This window comes from Cataglyphis hispanica, chromosome 3 (genome assembly GCF_021464435.1).
Source record: "Cataglyphis hispanica isolate Lineage 1 chromosome 3, ULB_Chis1_1.0, whole genome shotgun sequence".
NCBI classification, from domain to species: Eukaryota; Metazoa; Arthropoda; class Insecta; order Hymenoptera; family Formicidae; genus Cataglyphis; species Cataglyphis hispanica.
Window position 1 is genome coordinate 3,472,371 of NC_065956.1, and position 21,770 is coordinate 3,494,140.

The window sequence follows — 21,770 nt, forward strand, 5'->3', positions numbered from 1 at the left end:
GAAGTCCCTAATAAAAAAATCGTCGTCCCGGTATGAAGGGACATTTGTGGCGGACCGAAATGATGTGGTTTCACAGGTTTCTCGTTCTTTATTACGGCGCGATATAACGAGCGTTAATCTTTGCCGTGCACACTGCCGAGAAGCATGACATTGCTATAATTTTCCGGTAAGATTACAGTCTTGACGGACATTTATAGTCTTTAGTAATAGTAAAGGCGAAGTATCTAAAATGTGTTCACGAGTCTTATTTTACGAGTTTGTTTACGAGAGTACAAAAGAGAGAATAATTTTTTTCTGTTACCCGCGCAATAACACTTTATCCGAATCCAAGTGTTGATTTTTCATCGCGCCATGTAGGATACTCGACAAAAGGTAACTAAATCATCCTGAATCGTACTCGCTTGTCGTATACGTTTTTCCAATCAGAATGTTTGTCGCCGTAAATCAGAGAGACCGAGATGTGCATTGCCGGCAAAACGTTCGCGTCAGTCGTAGTTCTCCATTATCCGATCGTTATCCTCGCGTCCGCCTTTCTCGGCACAAAATACGCGGCTCCGCCTTAATAGGTTGACGTCTCGATCGGGGCACAGACCCGAGGAACAATGAGGGGACCGGTGGTGCTCGTAAACGCGGCGAGATTATTCGGATACAGGACGATAAAGTCTCGTCGAACGATAGAGGTTTCGACAGGGACGTCGTCGAGGAAAGCTGTCGAGCCGTGGGGCAAAACGCGGAAGGAAGTACCGGTTATCGTGTATCGAGGTACATCGAGCATCCGCGCTTACGGCTGATGGAGCGGAAACCGTTACTGCCTGTTACCCGCCCGCCTTCGTAAATCGTCGCGGCGCTTACCGATTTTATTTACCGCGCCGAGTACAGCGCCTATAGGAATCCTTCACAAGGGTGGCCGGATATAGCACGCCGGCGGAATGTGCACGGCGTGGCACACGGGATTTATCGTCGCGCGGATATATAATACCCCGCGCGGCGGGGGAATCAGGGCGGAACAATGGCCGGGGATAATGGGTTCGAGCAGTTTTCGTGGGAATGAAATCGCCGTGCGCCTCTCTCTCTCTCTCTCTCTCTCTCTCTCTTTGCGTCTCCGCTTTCTTTTTTTCTCGCGCTCGGCGCTTGGCCCTCCTTTCTCCGACAAGTGCGGGATTTTTCGATGACGATGGTGAGAAAAAAGTTACATGATGACCGCGCGGCGCGATTGTACAATACTTCGAACGCCCGCAATTTCACGCTCAAGCGATTCGGCGAGGTGAGAAGAGAGAGAGAGAGAAAGAGAGAGAATCCAAAGTACCCGATAATGTTTCGCTAAGTGGTCACTGATGTTGAACACGGACGGACGGCATCGAAGTATGCGTTAATACAGCGTCTGGTATGTCTGGTTCCGCGCACTGCCATTTTTTTGCAATATCGTTTATTGCGTTAATGTCATTACAGCATCGTTCGTAATTAATTTTCCCGTGGATTCATGCACGGCAGCATGTTAAATACTTAATTACATATGCGGAATGTATTCTCGTTGTCGTTCCTAGGAAGTTATATTCTCCTGGACTAATATCCTGTATTAGATAAGAAACTATTTAAGTTAATTCATAGAAGAAATTGCAATGCAAGCTACACGCGGGAGATTAAAGCAACTTGTTGCATGATAACGTGTTTGTTATCAGAAAAACTATATCACAAAATTATGTCATCTTACAAATATTTTATAATTATATACAATAACTATATTAATTTAATTAATTTTATTTTATCCAGGCGTCTTTTTGTATTAACTGAAACTGATAATATAAATGATAAAAGTAACAAACTTGTCGAAAGAATGACGATAATACCGGAAGCCCGAGAACGCTAATATCGATGCTCATAACAAGTGGTCCGTATTATCGTGATCAATCAATGTTCCATAAATGTATCGCAGAGGATCTCGCGCAGACAATGAGCGGTTTTCGCCGATAGTGAGATTCCATCAGCGATCCATCAAGCAGATAAAGGGCCTATCGATTTGCCCCTAGGTGGAGAACGGGTTAAGTCTTATCCGCGGTAAGAAGAAGCGGCGAACTAAATTCACTTGATCAATCATTCCGGACAGTTGAAGGATGGATCGATTCCTCGATGTTTACGAGAAATATATGCGATCTGAAATTTTTTTCTAATTTAAATTTTTGTTATCAAAACTCAATACTCCTGGTTTCGAAAGGATCTGCTTGCTCTTTCGAGGGAATTCTTTCGAGTTCGATCATTTTTGAGAATGGTTGTCGGGATGGGAATTTTTGCGAGCCGCTAGGGAACGGAGAAAAAGCTCATATTTCACGAGAGAGCGCGAACGTGCGCGAAACGAGAGCGACAGGCCGCGGGGGCGGTGAGACGCATTAAAACTCGTCCCGGCGATGGTGCGAGAAGTCCTTCCTCTTGCAACAGGCCCGAGAGGCAACAATTGGAGCGTAATTATGAGCCGAGGCCTCGACGGCTGACTCATATTCAACGGTCGCATGATCTTGGTTCCTTCTCTCGTATTTCTCCTTCTCTGTCGTAGCACGATTCCACGAACGCTAGAAAAAGTATCTCGCTCTGGGCGTTTATTCGTACGAGTTTGTGGTTTCTGACCACATGTTGGGACAGTGAGGTACTTAGACGCTTGCAGGCCTGAGGCATCGTGAGCACGTTGGTACGATCCAGACTCGTTTGGAAATTTCGATAATGGCGCAGCATTAAAAGCTGGTTTAGTTTTATGTGTGTGTTGGCTGCAAATGTAAATGGTGGGTTAAAACCTATCATTAGATGTGTTTCAAAGATTCTTTTCATCTGTAAAGAACCAAAGATATTATTTGCTTTTTTAACATAATTAATATCATTGAAAATCTGAAGATCTTTTTTATATAAAATGAGGTAATTATCTACAATCAGAATTTAAAAAATATATATTTAATATATTACATTTTTTCAAAAAAAAAAAAAAAAAAATCATTTTCTGTTTCTTTCTTCCTCCATATTATTATGTAACCAGAAAACTATTTACATTCCTCTCGTATTTGATGAACATATAAGAAATTTAAAAAAAATAGCTATATAAAAGAAAACTAATACACTGAATGGGGAATCTTTTGTCTCGAAATAATTTTTGTCTAAATTTTTGTATAAATGGTTAGATAACGCTCGGCTTTTTCTCCAGAACGATCGTAAATTTGTCCTGACTTTTGTTAGTACGTCCCTGGGCAGAGATATGCTAACGCCTCCCTAACAGAGGTTACGGAGCGTAACGCAGCCATTCATCCCACACCTCGTCGCCGGTGTCCGGGTTCCGGAGCAGGCCGGCGACCTGGTTGCGGCAGCACGCGCCAGGAAGTGACGGCTGCAATGGCGAATATGCTCATTGTACAATGTGTCCAAGAAATTTTTTTCCAAACGAAAATGATAGGAGCTGAAGAAAATAGTGTTTGTTGCGATTTATGGCATTGATATATATATTTTTTGTCGAATTGTCCGATTAAAAGTTCAGGAATTTTTAAAACTAAATTTAAGAGATACAAATAGATATTAAAAACTTTATTTTTTTATTATGTTAAATAGATTTTTTATATAAAAAAATTTAGTTATAATAATATTTAAATAATATAATATTTAATATTTAATAATAATTTAAATAATTGATTGATTGTTTGTCCGTGACAGTAAGAAAAGACAATAATCAAGCGAATTTTTTTTACAGAGAGAGAAAGAGAGATTCACCTGACATTCTCGATGAAGAATCGATGAGAAGAATCGGATGCGAGGGAAGAATCGGCAATGAAGCGAAAGTGCGTAACTTCCACGGCACCCGGTAAGTAAAAGTACACACGCGTGCATTTTCTCGCACAGCACTCACGCTCGAGAGACGCCGGCGATATCCGTCCGCGAGCTTATCGGACTTCCTCGATCCGTGTAAACGCGCCTCGCACGACATGAAATATCCACTACCGCAAACACCGGCGACAGGGCCCACATTCGCGGTACGGGCGCAAGATCGTCGAACTTTTGCGTCGATTATAAATCACGAGGCGGACGATCGATATCCAGCTGTGGGTAGATCGATTCGGGCTTGATAAAAGATAGATCGTACGCGGAACTATAATAAGTGAGCCAACATCCAAGAGGGGGTGGATGATGAGGCTGTGCGTGGGCAAATCTCGTGCCACGTGCGAGAAAAATTGCGGTCGAGCGTAATCGTATACGGCACTCTTTAATAGAAAATTGCGATGTAGTAATAACAGGATCGCGTGGCGCGCGTCTTGCGCAAGATGAAACCTTATCTGTACGTTTCTCGCACGTTTGCAAAAGGTGTGCATGACATAAGCGCAGATAAATAATTGTATATTGTGTTCGATGTGTGTATATATTTCGCGCGAGTTTTGTTTACTTAGCATCTTATCTCTTATTGCGACAAGAACGTACGTATTGAAAAAAAGCGATTGATTGTCTAAGGAAGAATCGCATACGAATAAATCGAAAGACAAAAGATTTATATGACATTTACTATTTATAAAATGCATTTCCCACACTATATCGAATATCGGATTCAGTTATATCACGAGAAACAAATATCGATTATATTTTATGTGAATGTATATTATATTTATACATATAGGCCGTATTCCGAAATTTACTGCTAGTATTGAAAACCTACAGTTCTCCTAACATATATTAGATAGATTTCCAGCACTGGAAGTGAATTTTGGAACACGACCAGGGAAAGATGTTTCTTTAACGAATATGCATATTATCGTTCATTCTTAATGCCGAGAGCATTAGGCCAGATTCTCACTCGATACAGGAAGTAACTAAATCAAAAGCGAAGAATCTTGGGTGAAATAATTTACTGCTGCCGGCTGTCGTTTTTTTCATCGGGTTCTCGTGAACCCTCTGAACAATTAGACCCTTTATGAGCCTCGAAGGGTAACCGGGATGCCGCAAAGAAGACGCGCCTCTTTCACATCCCGTACCATTGGTGTGACGAGCAGGCGGAGGAAGGGAGGGAGGGAGGGAGGGAGTAGAGAGAAAGTCGTTTAAAGTGACGCTCGCCACGTGTTTCCATGCACGAAGTACCGTGGGTAAGATGCATGAAGCGACGGAAGTCGCGTAGGACGAAACGCGCACCGTCTAGATAGAGGAAGAGAAACGACGACGCTGACGCCGGTCATAAAAAATTCCTTTTTTCTCTTTTTTTTCGGAAAATCCATTAGAAACAACGATGCCGTCGTGGCATTATTAATATCCACCTCCACCTACGGGAAGTCCATTATATTTCGGGGAGATTTAAGCGCACATTTAACCCTGTCGCCATAGATATTTATGATTTGTTATTTGTATATGCGCGCGTATCGTGTAGTCTCGACCAATGGACCATTATGTATCCGTTTGAAGTTCCTAGCCGCAGGTTGAGATGAAATCAACGATTTGTAGTATACTTAGGGAACACGATTCCATCTGTTTCCATCGATGTCTCCAGTCATTTGTAGTCATTTTAATTTACAATCAAGTTTCTCGTCTTGATATTTTAATATTTTTAATATTTAATAAATACTTCCAAATATTTAACAACAATAAGACTAAGTAGTTTTTAAGAATCACCGTGTGCCTTGAGACGGGCATATTTGCACGATGTTGAGGAATGAACCGAGAGAGAATGAAAGGGGGAAAACGCATATCCTGAAAATCTCCGTCTTACAATTAGCAAACGTAGATGACGATTGTCTTTGCCCGCATCCCCGCGCTGTTTCTGCATCTCCACCTTCTCATCCTCCAGACGCCTTGTCCCATTTTCAACTCAAAGTTCAGGATAAACGTATATGCCCGGCTTGCGTTTCCACAGCGACGTTTCGACGTTGAAACGAGCGGTAGAAGGGACGAGGCCCCAGGGTTAGAGGAGGATAACACCGGGCCACCGCGAGCCGTACGCTCTCTCGATTAATGGACTACGCATGTTAGACGCTTGTAGACACGACGCGGATACACACCACCGTCTGACCGTCGGATAGACGCTATAAATTGATAACCAGTTCGTGGAGACCGACTGCGCGACGCGGCCATACGACGGAGAAAACTTAATATTCGCGTACGTTGTCGTCGACCGATAATTTTCCGCTCGCGTCCCCGCGTCAGGTGCGCGCTCCCGTTATTATCTCATGGAGATAGCCACTGAGGGGGTGCATACGCGATTAGAAGACAATGGACTGTTTGCGACCGCGGTGCTCGGCCGGAACCAGACGTGACGCGCGCTCGCGAAAATATTATATTACTTTTCGATGACATGCTCGGGGAAGAGAGGCCCGCTATTGTACATTTCTACTCTCCGACCGACGATCGATCGATGGATCCTCCTCCCGATGCTGTCGTTCGCTCAGCAAAAGCGCCGCAATTTATTTCCTTTATGTCGCCGCTCGACGCGAAGGCTGTGTGTAGGTATTTGATTGTACGCTGCAGTACCGGCTATTGCGGAAATGTTTCAGGAAATTACACATTTTTTTTTTATATCGCAGGCGTTATTATATTTTTTTATTAGAAACTGATGGGGAGAGCTTTGTATAAAACTGTCGATTCGCTGATAAAATAATTATAATTTGACATAATTAGTTTATTATTGCTCGAATCTGATAATGAAGAAAAAAAGAATTATCGAACATTCTTTGCTCTTATTTTACATCATACCATTATCTCAGCAACATTGATTAAGAAGAAATTATGTACAAAATATTATTTTTACAATTAACGAAATAAAATTTAATAATTTTTCCGATTTTGCTTTCTGATTTCTCGTAGCAGGCAAACTTTTGTAATTATGAGAAAAAATGTGGAAAAAAAGTCGAAGAACTTCTCAGCACAAGTCGGCCGGTCATTATTTTTGTCAGGATGAAGCGCGGGAACAGGGTCGGACTTTTCGTGGAAAATTAGCGCATTTCCCGCTCCATCCTGTGTCTCTAATCTCCCGATTGCGGAAGGAACGAAAGGAGCTAATCGGCCGCCAAGTAGATTATAAATCCTGACGAGCGGAGGCGCCGCACTGACAGAACGAAGTAGGAAGATGCGTCTGGCATCTCGCCGAGAGAGGCACAGGCCGGGGAGAAGCAGTTCCCGGACCAGAACAACCTCTCTAATTATTAACCGTTTTATCTGGAGGGGGAAAGCAATGGAGAAGATCAGCGGGGTTTCTCGCGCGATACCGTCGGATATTCCCCTTCGCGTAATTAAAAGTAACGACTCACGGTGGGACACTTTGCGCGCGTGATCGTCCCTGGGAAAAAATACGCCGTTGCCCGGTACGCGAGATATTCTTTGCTCGCCGTTTGCCAGCCACCGATCGCCTGGCAGTCCCTGGCTGGCAAACCCTTCCGCAAACTGGTTTCGGACGTAATTGGAGGCGACGTTAAAGCCCGAGCACGGACGACGATGAGCGTCCGTCGTTGGGCTTCGCCACGACCGGGTACGGGAAAGTCTGGTGTCACCGCCAAATTTATTTTGTCGACCCTTTGCCTGCCGCGCGGTAGAAGCGTGCATTAACTTTGCGCACTTAACGGCCTCGATCTTGGAATTTCGCTGATTCGCTCGACGAACATGGACATACATATTCTGAAATGGTTCGTTCATTTGATGAGCATGCATTCTTTCGATATTCCGAGGGTGAAATTTATTTTTCATCTTTTTTTTTTTATAAATGTAATTAAATAAATAATAAAATAAATTTACATATAAAATGGACATATATAAGTTGATTTTCCGACATCTCTCTCTTCCGAATATATAATCAATATTATTAAAATACTGTCACTTAGACAATTCTACTTATATTCAATCACGTTCATAACAGATGTAGGGTTGTAATAGTGGTCAAAAAAGCATGTTACCGTTATGTACGCCTCAGAATAGGCATAGCATGTTTCCGTTCGATTGCTCTGCTAATTGTTGGGGAGCCGACGATGTTCGTGTTTACCTTAAAGCGGATAGATCCAATTACGGAGAGCGCTTACCCTCCTGTAGCTTCCGTTCGCGAGGATCGTGCTGTACGCTCTCACGACGAAAGAGCGGCGTCTCGCACCATCGCATCAATCTCCCGCCAGGTTTTTTTACATTTCTCGCTTAACCATAGTTTTAGACGGGATTTCTAGCAATTGCACGGCACGGGTAGCCTGGCATCGGCGGTTTCCTCTCGTCTGGTTTTCACCGAAAGCTCCGACGAAGTAACAAACTCACGCGAAACTTTTGCCTTTCCGAGCAACCGACTACTCTCTCTCTGGTTCGGCCGGCTGGTCGAGGGCGAAAAGGTCGAAGCCTGCCTCCCTTGCCCTTTCTACCCACCCCGCATTCTCCACCTTCATCTCGCCCTTCTGGTGGGGTTAGCGCGGGAGCCGCGTAATGAGCTTCCCAGGCCGGTTGTAACGAGCAAAAACTTATCGTCACTCTCCCTTCTGATTTACTTGGTCTGCCACGTCGTTAGTTGTACTGTCCCTCTCTTCTCTCCCTGACAAGGAGCTCTAAAAAAAAGTCCGGTATTCTCGCTGCATCACTGCAAACGTCATTTCTTTTAAAGAATCACCATAACTTTACCGTTGTTTCTCGAGCGAAATTTTTGGTTAGCAATTGTATCTTGTGTTGCTTAGCACCTCGTATCGCTTTGTTATGTATATGTCTTGAAATAAGATTGTTGTAATAAATCTACTATAGCAGCGAAAAAGCGAATGAGGAAAGATCATTATTTTAGATATGACTTTAAAAGAAAATCATTAAGCGAGATCTTTTGTTTTGTTGAGGTTTGAAGATATTAATGCTTAAATTATAATTAAATTGATTATTATAACAAGATTAAATTTGATATCATCATAAGCAACAATATTATTAGCATAAGAGATAATATATATAATAGATCAAAATTAATTTTGGTTAGATTATTAAATATTTTAAAAGTTAGAATTGTTAATAAAATTAGAAGGAAATACAGAGAAGAACATAATTAAGAGACGACTGAATGCATGCTGTTACACCAGTTGGTCCATTTCCGCTATCAGAATCCATATATATTTGTCTGTACAATCTCTAAGAAGCTTCTGTAGATGCCTTTTTTAAAGAAACAAATTTAGTAATGTCTGAGAGCTGCTACATTGTGAAAAAAAGTTTGTCTTTTTTATTTGTCTTTAGATAATCTTGGGAACAGAATCGGAGAATGTATTTGCGATAACATGATAATTTTGACGCATAAAATATGTTTATTTGTTGAAAAATGTAAAAGAGATTGTATAGAAACGAGAGATAAGATTCTTTTCGCTCTCTCTCTCTCTCTCTCTCTCTCTCTAATTATCAAATAATATATATTATATATTATATTATTTTATGTATTTTGTGTGTGCGAGAAAAAGAGAGAGAATACATATTCTATAAGACTGATATCTTGAAACTTGATTTTTTTAGAAATTTTTACCATCATATTCACACACATATAGATGAGTATAAGGACATAAAAATTTTTCTTATCATAAAAAAAAACGGCACAAGTAATTAATTATTTCTTCTCACAACTCTTTTTAATTTTTGCACTGTTACACGCATAGGATGACTTCGAATAAAAGTAAGACCAATAAAATGCAGATCGTCGGCGAGATATATTGAGAGCTGACACTTGATAGATTGCTTCGCGATCAGTGTCGGATTAAATAAGATGAGAAAGCACGTTCGTGCCATAATGGTAACGGTTTCGCAATCCTCCATAGCGAATATGCTCTGATCGCTTCCTGGAAAAGTTGGGAATTTGATTAGATGCTCGCGGCATTAATCGATAGTCTTAATTATAAACGTGTCGATTGTGCACGCTGACAAAAGAAGTATCGATAATGTGCCGGCACTCGGACGGCTTCAGGCCATTGCCCGACGTAGTCGCCTGACTACGAGACGCGATTCGTGCGTTGTTTAAAGCCGTTTGTCTTAATGAGGGTTATTTGATCCCTCGTGTCGTTGACGCCGCAGGAACGCAATAAAGCAAAAAGCTAATGCTCCTCGTTATTGCATTGTTAGATGATAAAGATCGACGGAACGTCTATGAAGCTCTGGCTCTCGTCGGATGGAATATATTTCTAGCGCTGACATGTGTCGCTCTTTGTCGGCATTCTTCGTTATTCTAATTGCGAGAATCGAGCGCAATCTGTTGCGTTCGATTCGTCATCGTTGCCAGAGAAAGCATCGCTTTAAATTATTCCTACCGTCCCCATTTATCGGATGTCGAATTGCGTATCGTATCAATGTGCGGAACAAGTACATTTCACGCGATAGCGCTGTTTGAATGAGAGAACTCCGGCCTTATCAGCTGCCTGTACTTCATTAAGTCGGCGCTATTCATTTTCGAGACTGGCATTTCTCATCAGCGCTCAGACATTTGTGGATCGTTAACCTTTATGTCGTTGTGTTCTACTTTCTTCTGCATGGTCGGCCTACTTGCTACCGTAAAAGCATTATTGCACAGTCGTGACTACGATATCGGATCACTTCTTCCTCCTTCTCGCGTTATCTGACATAAAATTGCACTCTCATTTATAAATAATGCCGCTCTTGTTATCTGTAACGAATAGTACAATTCGTGTTACTGAGAAACTTGATTATTTTGTATGATTCTATGATAGTAGAAACATATTTTTAAAATTAATTATAAAATTATAATCTTGATCAATATACTAATTGATATTGCACGAAATTTGTGAAATAAACTTATATATTTTATCATGCAATTAATTCCTTATAAACTTCTCATTCTTGGAGTTTATCGGCAAGAATAAATTTAACGAGCGATTTATTAATATTCTAAATTTTTAACATAATTTATTAAAGAAAGCAAAACTTATTTTATAATCTCAATCTTGTCAGGCAATTTTTCGTCACTAATTAAATGTTAATTTAAATGCGATTGCGCCATTCCTCTGGAACGCTATAAAGGTCATAACGATTATCTTACAATTCTCGTCGCATTAGAGCAAGTTCCAACACTCAAACGATCCAAATCTTCCGGTCTTGCGAGGGCAGCGAGTTCAGAACTAATTGACCGTGGCAGAGACTCATTAAAAGTGCGCTCCGGAACTGGAGACGCCTGTGGTTCGCGTAACGAGTGTTGTAATTCGAGCTCGATCCTTCCGTAACATGTAAACGACAGCCTCGTAATACCATCTCAACAGCTGTGCCTTTTACTTTTTGTTTACGATTCTAGTCGCGTTCTACTTTGGAGCCAGTATATAAGAGACGATGTTCGGAAAATATTATAATTGAATATTGATGTGCAGGAAAATTATAATGGCTATAATTCTAAAATTATTAAGTGTCAAAATTTGAAATTGAATTATTATTTATAACCATGTTTGAAATCATATAAGATTATTCTCGAATCGAACTCGATTGAATCAACGATAATCACGGACAAACCAATTAAAAAAATTAATCAAGAATATAATTTATTTATTGGAATTATACGAGAAAGTTTTATTAATACAGTACAGGATGTATTTCTCTCGTTATATATCAAATGGCATCGTTGCCAAAGAGGAAAAGAAAATAATCGTCTTAGTCGAGCGACTTCGTTAGATTGACAAAAGTTTGTCCCTGGCCGAATTCCCATTTCGAGTTCTCTCCCGATAGGATCACAGCGAAGCTGACGATGCGCAAGGATAAGGAGGATTGGAAAAAATATAGAAAATTTCACACACATAGACAGAGAAAGAGAGAATTTATGGGGAGGGGGAGATGAGGAAAGTTACCGCAAAAAAGAAAACGTTTCGATAGGCGTATCGGACGCGCAGCTGTTTCTGCAAAGATTTCTATGAGACGTCCTATACGTAATGTTATCTCTACATAATTTAAATAATCACGTTTTTGGAATTTATTAATTAAAAACAATGAAAATATTTTTTTATTGTTTAATAATATATAAAATTGAAATATTTGTCCGACTTGTGAAACATTGAGTTTCTTTGCCGAATGAGGAGACTGTCGGAGTTAATTGAGATACAAATGCGGAAATAAATTGTACATGAGCGCGAAGTGCGAAAACATCAACTTGCAAGTTTTATTGAAAGTCGCAGGTGCTCGCGGTTTCTCTATCCGGAAACTATTGTATTTCTCATAACCCGTTCTGCTGGCGCCTCGTATGTTTATTTAGGATCACACCAAGAAATTCCAAACGCTGCCGGCATCGAAGCGCTCGCGTTTCATTCGGACTTGAGCTAAGACAACAAACAGATAACTTCCTGCCGTGCAAAGCGTACAACTGTTTTCTTCTGCTCTGTATAATCTTGCTAGACCACCGCGTAGAGAGTGGCATAACTTTAATATCACGCTATAACATTAATCTATCGCATCGCCGATAATAGCGAAATAGCATCATTTCGCGATTTGAGAAACCATACAGTTTTATCATTCAGAAAAACAAAAGAAGTATTTTACGTTTTTTCTTACTTCGATTCATTTACAGTTTACATATAGTATTGAAAAAATATTAGATGTGTATTTACACATGATTAGGACATTGTTCTTTATGTCACGTATCTCATCATTTTCACACATAACACACGAAGGAAATTTGAATTTCCTTTAACAAGATTGTTTCTCATTATCACACCTGGCCGTCAAGACATCTATTTGCCTGGCAAACTTCTCACGCGTTAACGACGGAAATTGTCCATTCTCAGAGATAACCGGAAGGAATAGACATTCGTGTCTTAAACAGAGATTAACCTGTGTACATCGATCAACTCGATGGACAGCTTCTCCATCGAGAGGAGCAGAAGGGAGGTAGAGGGGGTGCGCGCCACTTCTCTATCTACGTAAACAGCGGTTTGCCACGGAGATCACGTTTCTACGGTCGGGACTACACCCGGCAGCCTGTTAGTATTTGCACGCGGCGTTAGTTGCCCCTGGGCTACATGTGGGGTACGCACGTGCGTGCGTGCGTGCGTGCGCGTCCCATCCTTCTCAGAGCTTCCTGATATGATAATGTCGGAGATAAGGCTGCCGATGCATTTGGAATATTTAAGAGGAAGAGACCGTACACTCGACATCTACTATCTAACGTCTTCGATTTTTGCTCGAATTTTCAATCGCGCCATAAGTAATATACCGTTGTATTTGTGGAATGTCATCGAAATTGCAAGAAATAAAATTTCATATTTGAAATCTCACTTCATCGTGGTTATACTTAAAAGAAAATTGTCCTGCAACGTTTAATTTTCAAAAATTATTTGAAGATACAAATGTACAATAATTTGAGATTCTAGAAAGATTTTGTGCAAGATTCCTTATTGCTTGCATAATTTATTTTTTCGTGATTGTTTTATATATTTATCGCGAGCTTACTGCTACTAAAATTTTAGATTATTTTTATTTTTGCATACAGTATAATCGACGCTTTTCTCGGATCCATAACCAAGACAAATCTAATCTGCAAAGCAAATTCTCTATTAAGATCCGGATGGAAACAAGTGCTTGCAGTTCGTGCGAGATGGACAGGTTTGATTATGTCGACGCGGAGTAGCAACCAATAGCTACCTCCGTGGAAGTAACGATCCTGTTGCGCGACGGTCACGAAGCAACGAAGAAGAAGTCGAGCCAAAACGATTTCCGGTAACTCCAGATAAAAACTATTTACATGCAAATTTCTGCTTACAGAATTCCAAGAAATTGTAATAAATACGGGGCGCGTCACCTGTCATACTACTCTGCTGCAAACTTGGAGATCATATACATGCAATATTCATTTATATTTATTAATTGAATGATTAATTTATTTTCGAAGAAATAATGTGGGAATTAATAATCTTCTTTTTTACTGTTTTTTATTGTTATTATATTGATTACTATCTGTACGAGCAGGGAATTAATAATATCTTTACTGTGTTTTACTGATCATTATATTGATTATTATGGCCGTGCGAGCTTATCTACGCAACGTTAGATGAGTGTAATATCACAGCAATGCAAATGCAATGTTAAAATTAACGTTAATGGAAATGTAAATGATACCGCGATACGAAAAAAGGCAAAACGGGAATTAAAAAATCGCAGAGGAGGAGGGATATCGCTATGGATAATTGTGTGCATTGAGTCAAATGAGCAAATAATGCTCTCTCGACGAGAGCAGCGCAAAAAAAGCGCAAAAGGCAACGGAATAAGATACAAACGCAGACGTGGAATATAGGGCATCTTCTCTCACCGCTGCGACAATACGACCGTCCTATTCCTCCCCTTTCCTCCTTTTTATGCCCTCTTTATACCGATGTCCCATTGAATGCAACTTATGGAAGTCCGTTCCGCAAAGTTGCCTCGCGGATTTTCGGCCTGTGGGGTGGGCCGTAAGCCTCCACATCGTCGACAATGGCCTTCCATTCCGTTCCCGTCTTCGCCCCCTCATCCCCTCATCGCTTCGTTCCCGACCGCAGCAGTTTCTCATTCCCTCTACCTTAGCGATTCGCTGGACCTAAGGGAAAGGATCGTGAGAAGGTGGTGGTGGTGGTGGTGGTTTGAGGTCGCCATTGAGAGGGGAAGGGACGGTAGAGGGTGTGCGGCACTCATTCCGGCCGCAAGATTTAGAAGCCAATTTTCGCGAGCATTGACCAGACTCCTTTCCCTCCCTCCCTCCTCCCCCTCCCCCCTCATCCCCCGTCGTTCATCTCTTTCTCTTTTATCGCGCATCCGGCTTCCTTCGCTCTCCTACTTCCTCCTTTTCGGTAGAGGAGGACTACTGTTGAAAAGAAGCTCAGAAAATACAGCCGTTGACTGACCGCCGAATCGTCTTTGCGCGAAGGAGGATGCGAGGGGAGAAGTGGAGCGAAAAACGAAGAAAGATGAAGAGGGGAAAAGATGGTCTTCGATTTTGTATTCTCGGACTCGACTGATTTGAAAGTATAACAATCCGATTGTGAGCCAGTATCGCTTGGCGATCGACCATAAAATGGTATATTCATTCATGTCGTCATATTATAGTCTTATACGTAATGTTTCGAATAGCCGCATTCTATTGTTCATTTCGTTGGATTTATCAGATTTTATGGCGGGAAAACATATTAACATGACAGCTTGTTGCATATTTCGATTGACATCGTGGAAGTATTGAAATAATTAAAGGGAAGGCTAAGCTTTTCTTTCTCCAGCAGTTTGCACTTTCAAAATAATCTGTTTCAATTTATTATTTGGATATTTCATTAATTAAAAGAATATGACGTTTAATTAAAAATTTGTGTGCTTTTAATAAAAAAAACTTTTTACTTAGATTTGAAATTTGAATTCTTCCGTTATAGTTTCATATTCAAGAGATAGCCTCGAGTCAAATGAATTAACCAATAGTATCTGAGAAAAACGATATCTATTTCATATATTTTATCCATTATTATGAATACCTGCTGATATAGATCTTTTTCTGAGATCGCGCGCAATTTTATGCGCAATTTGAGTCGCGCTTACCTCGCCGGCGTATCGAGCCAGTGAAGCAACGAGGTTTCCTCGGGTTTTATCACCGATCATTAACGTCCTCGCTAATATTTTACGCGCGTCGCGTCTGGAAATTCCACGGTGTCTGCTAACGAGGACTGCTGGAACGATCAAACGCCGTACGAATGACGGCGCTCCGGAGAACGGAGCCGGCTGTCCGTTCAAGATGCCAAACGCTCCAAGAATGAAATTAGAGTAGACGCGACTGTTGTCCACCGTTCTCTCTTTTTCTCCTTCTGTCCTTCTCGCGATGAGTCGCGCGACTGAGGATGAGAGCGCGAATAGACGAGGATGGAACGGAAGAGCGACGTAGGGAACGTCGTCGAGTATACACGCAATTACTCTCCCTCGTCATATCCGACGCCGGTCTTTTCATTACCCTCCTAAATGGCGCATGAAGTGCCCCCCTATTCCCTTCACCCTTCCCTCTTGCCCATTCATCCCCGCTTCGGTCGCTGAAGTTGAAATACCGCGGATAGGTGAAAATACTTTCTGTGAATCCCAGGCTCGCTATAACGCTACTACCGCAACTCCAACAATTACTGGTACCTGAGAACAATGGGCCGTGCCTGTCATAACTGTCATCTACTGAGTCTGCCCTCGTGTTATTTAAGACTCTCGTAGCTTATTACCTCTAATGGCCGGCAGAGTTACGGGCGCTTCTTTCGCTGGCGACTGAGCTGCAGAAACGCAGATACTCGTGCTGCAAACCGACATCTTAGTAGATTGGATAAACGTCGCTTATCGAAAGTCGCGAAAGGATCTTCTTGGAAAGTATCCAAGCGCAGGTGAAGCTCGAAGACCAAAGTTGGAGAAGATTGCTTCAGTTTAAATGTTACCGTTTCTATTTAAAATCTACTCACTAGCAAGATAATTATCTTGTAATTATAACAATAGAGAAGGATCAATTATAAGTTAAAATTACTATAATATCTACAAGTAAGATAATATATGTGCAATTGTGTGTGCGATAAAATATATAATAATTTGGCGAAATTTCTGCAACTCTGATTGAGAGAAACCAATCTTTCGTTAGAGGAAACCACCTCTTATTCAGTGTGAGAATGAAACGATCTCATTTTACGCGTTTTGAAGCAAAATTTAACATTAAAGGGTGTTGCGGAAAAGCGTGCATTGTTACGAGATTGTCATCTTAAATTTTACGGCTTTGTAACGTTCGCGACGCGTTATTATGGAATTATAGAGATCGTCAAAGTCAAGTTACGATAACGTATTTACCGGTACCGTGCTGTTTTTGACGGGTTCTCTTGGTGCGGCATATAAAGGAGCGCATTCAAGATTTTTTGAAGGGGGAAGGGGAGAAGACAGCTTATATGCGACTTTAGTGGCTCTAATTTCATGGTCGCGAATGTATCCCGACGAATGAAACGATTATGGCGCGCGCGGAATATTTCCCTATCGTTAATCGTAGGATTATACCGACTACGAAAGTACCACTATGTGCGGCCGCAAATGAGATTTACTGCCTAATCGTTATTAACTAATGGGCATGAAATTATGCATTTGGCGTCATTAATCATTTCTCATATATTCGTACTAAACTCAGCGATTCGTTCACGAAGAAACGCGCAGCTATATCATAAAATATAGAAAGTTTCCACTTTTCGCATAATTTATTTGCCCTATATATACTTCTTATTTATTTTCTAATTTGCTCTGAGTTTTTTTCCGAATTTCTTTTTTCATCGATCTGTAATTAAAATATCTTACAGTGAAATAATTCGCGTCATTTTCAATGAAATTATCGATACCAAACTATCTGTTAAAGTTATACAAAGGTATCTCTCTCCGATCAGAGATCCGTCGTTGAAGATCGGCATTCGACATCTCCAATTGGGAATTCGAGCATCACTCGAGCGATCGCCTTCCAAGTATGACGAGTACGTGTGTCATCGCTCGAGTGCGCATATACAGATCTCCGCAGATAGACGGCCAGACTGGCGCAGCCGGGAACGTTGCTGGAGAACTTGAGGAACTTGAACAGATGCCCCCCGATCGCTCGGTAGCCGGCGCATGCCTCACGCTCGTCAGATAACTCGGCTAAATTCAAAGCGGACCGCGAATCGATAAGCCGCTATCGTTTTCGAGCTTAACCAGAGACCAGCAGGATCGTGGATCGAGCGATTCCTGCAGCTCCTTTTTGCTGCACTCTTATAATTTGTTTTACGATATACAATCTCGCGAGTGTTGCGATAACTGTTCAGATTCTCGCTCTACAGGAATATCTCTGGATATGCAATCAGCATCAAATACATGTGTTAAAAACGTTGATACAAGTATCTAAAATATTACTTTTTTTCTGCCTTAATTGCTTGTCGCAATTATAATAAAATATAATTATTTCTTGTGATTTTATAATTTGATTATGCGGGATTTTGAAACTTGGAATATTTAAACCGTTTTGAAATGAGTATTAAAAGTTATAAAAGAATTATTTCTTATTAAAATCAAGCTATTCGATTATTGAGAAAGAGATATAATAGATAGTAAATTAATTTTAATACAATTTATATATTTCAGATAATTTATACATTTTTTCGCGAAGAAAAAGTTATTACTGCTATTAATAATTACTAATCTTTTATGTTGAATCATACATTATTAAGAAAATTTAAGATATCTTATTAAAATCTCAACTTAAGTCTGTATCCGCTTTTAATGCGAAGAGCAGCGAAGCAAAAGCCGACTGGAAGGAAAGTTTTAATTTAATTCGGCGGTCTCGCGCCGAAGTGGTCGGCTTGTGTAGTAAAATAGGGGCTGGTGCTTCTGTCGCTGCTGCACGAATTATACGATGGATGACCAGCCAGCTAACTCGATTGCCTGCCATACTCTTACTTTGATACGTTGTCGAAGAAGTTAATATTATTCTCTGCGCCTCGATTGTTACAATAGAATATTTTTACAGAAAGAAAGGAAAGAAAGTTCCGATTTTGTGTATAATTTTTAGATATTTTATATATATATATATATATATATATATATATATATATATATATATTAAATATATTTTAAAATATATTTAAATATTTTGACGATGAACTATAATATATTTTGTTATTGAGGACTTTTTCTTTCATTTCTCTTTGCCTCGTTAATACGGAGGGTGAAGTGCCTGCTGTATTTATTTTCGCAAAATAAGTCGATAAGACTAAACACCATTAATTGAGAGCACTTCAACAGGAATACCGCGCACGCATGAGAAGGCAAAAAGGAAACGTCATGGACTTAGGATAATAGCGTTATTATACTCGCAGAGTAGATCGTATCGTAGGACAAGAACCAGATCCGTTGGTTGCTTGAAAACGTGCTGGTAGAGCAGAGAGAGGTTCGAAGGGCCGGGCCGTCTGGATGTACGTTCGAGAGAGCGGTGTTAGTGCTCGAGAACGTTTATCACACGTGCGTGTATTTATTGTACATACCGCGTGTTCATGATGAACGTGAGTTTACGAAAAAGGATTATCGTTTTGGCCGAGGGTAGGTCAACCGATACCTCGGGGTCATCTTTCGTAAAAAATCTTGCCCTTTCATCGTCCCGTTGGTTCTCGTCGCGCAGATGTTACGGGTCAATCGTCGTCGAAAGGTCGGATCCTCGCAATGAATTATTGCTTCAAGCCTGTACGTAGGTGTCGAAGGAAACTCGTGTGCGACGATAGTAAGTATGTGTATCTTTATATTTGTTCCAAAACTTTCGAAACTTTCGATGAAAGCGTGACACGCGTATCGTCGACGTTTTATGTATCCTTGTGATATAAATCAATTTATATTAATATAATAAATTGAATTTGTTGATAGAAACAATAATAATAAGTATTTTTAGCAGCTGTATTGAAGGAACAGAATTTATAATATCTTGCTTAATTTTATGACTATTAAATTACATGTGACAACACTGAAGAGTATCATCATTATTTTTAACGCTAAAAATATCACTTCATTTATTAACGATGTATTAACAAGTGCGTATTAAAATGCGAGGCGTTCTCAAAGTAAGAAGAGCGTGTTCGAGTGCATTAAATTTCTAGCTCGGGGCGCGCACTTTAAATCGTCGACAGCCATCAACGGGGCATCGTGTCGCCCCGGCCTTAACTGTGCGTCCCGGCAGAGCGAATTCATGCAATAACGCTCGGTATATAAAAAAGGGAAGTAAAGAAGAAGAGCGCGCGCGCGATCTGCTGATACAGCCGGTGGTGACAGCCACTGAGCACGTCCTTCGGCATCGGGTCATGCACCAGCTGACGCGCCCGGGGATAATAACGCCGCGCGAGCGACGCATGCATTAACTTTAATTAACAATTTGACGCAGGTCTCTTTACGCGTGCATATTAAACGTAGAGGCCGCACCCGGACGACAACGACGGTGAGCGATCGCCCGGGGCGACATTCTGGAGCACCATTGCGAGCTTAGAGAGGACGACGGTTGATTAAACTTACAAAAAGTTTAGGTGAATGCGCGTTCAAGTACTGGTCCGTCCTAACAAGAAGCGCGCACACGGGTTTCACCGGTTTAATAAGAGAGCCGCGTCAAATTCTTGACAGCAATATCCGAGGCTTAATATCGCGCGCGCGACCGGAACATGGCCGTATGTATGTTTCAAATCGGACTTTGCGCTCTCGTACAACTTCTCCGGAGAGTCGAGGAAATCCGGGTTTTCATTTATTCCCCAAGTTGATTTACGGCGGTCGCCGGATAAGCGGGCTGCTTCACGTGAACCGCGCAAATGGTCGGCGCGCTCGCTTTCTCTCTCCTATGTCCTCTCCGCATTGTCTTCCTCGTGCGGCCCGCTTGCGCATCATACACGTCAGCGCATCCAGCGGAATCTTATGATTTAGATAGCAATTTTTGCGAGACCGTCCAAACTCCTCCTCTCTTGGCCTACAGAGAGGTATTGTTTTTCCTACGATTACATTTCTTTCGTGCCAAATACTTTGGGGACACACATACACTTTAATCTTGATGTATAAATTCTTCTTGTGTCCATTTCTAGCAGCAAACGTTAATGTGTTTTAGAAACATCCGATGTAGCGTATTCCCAGCGGTCCTGGGCGCCGTTATGGTCGGTGACGTTCAATCGTAAACCCCTAACGAATACTAATTTCATCGTGCGTCGTTATCAAAGCAACGGGATCGCATTGAGATTAGCCTAACCGAATCTTGTAAGACATCCAGTGGAGACAGTCGCGTTCCACTGGGGCTTCACGGGTTGCGCTTCTTCGATAGTTCGTCGTTGCAGTTGCTCGCGATCGTGAGCAACCGCCCGAGGAGGAGGAGGACGACGACCCGGCTCAGACGCGTCATGTACACCCCATCTGTTCGGTATAATAAGATGTCGGCCATAAACGTCTTAGCACTTTGTGGGCTGCGCTTAATTGATCGTCGCCTCGACTACTCGACGACTTGGATACTAGTACCTCAACGTCTATCTCTTTCTCTTAGATAAGCGCGACTTATTATGCACGCTGCAGGTATATTAAGGCCTTAGGGCCCCGCGGCGTAACGGTATTCGTGCCTTTCGCGGGCATTACTTGCTGCAAATTTAAACGTCCTCACGGAGAGACTGCTGTTAATGGTGACTCAGTGTGTTCTAATTAATGCGACACAGAATATCCCGGAGAACGGTTTGCTACCGCTAGCATTACAACGCGACGGCATTGTTAAAGAGTCACTATAAATGCGCATGATCCATGAGTGTCCGAAATTAATAACCGCGGTTCCAAGAATTCCGAGAAAGGCTTTTCGTGGGCGAGTGTAAGGCGAGTATGAGGATTCTTTCGTCATTGCAGTGCGAAACGTCATTTATTACTCGGCGTCATTTCGCATTATTCGTTTGACAGCTTTAAAAATTAATATTACAGCACATACACACACATAATATTATATATTAAAGCGAAACATTTAAAAGAAATTGAACGCAATGATATATTTTATGATTTTTTAAAAACCTGTTTATTGTCTTGTGCAAGAACGTACACGTGCGTAGGATGTTATGTTATAAATTCTGAAATTTTATAAGATACATTTCGATCCGTTCTCGTCTACGCAGATGAAAATCGATTATTCACATGGTTCTCTCTCTCTCTCTCTCTCGACAAGCACAAGTGGTTTTCCAAGAATCATTCGATACTCCGAATTGGCGGATTGCGCGCGGAACGATTAACTCGCCCGGAACAGAAAAACGTTAGTTGACTTGGCGCTGGAAGATTAAAGGGCCCCGCTCCTCTGACCCGTAAGCAATACCGCGAGCATTAAACGCCAT

At 41.4% G+C, this 21,770-nt stretch overlaps 1 long non-coding RNA gene across 1 annotated transcript in view; it reads left to right on the top strand.

Annotated features, from left to right (window-relative positions):
- The window catches only part of LOC126848419 (uncharacterized), a 216,526-nt gene that overhangs the window by 147,202 nt on the left and 47,554 nt on the right, over positions 1-21,770 (top strand). The window contains exon 3 of the long non-coding RNA XR_007687258.1: positions 3,722-3,832. This is a non-coding gene — a long non-coding RNA (uncharacterized LOC126848419). The remainder of the gene's footprint in view (positions 1-3,721; positions 3,833-21,770) is intronic.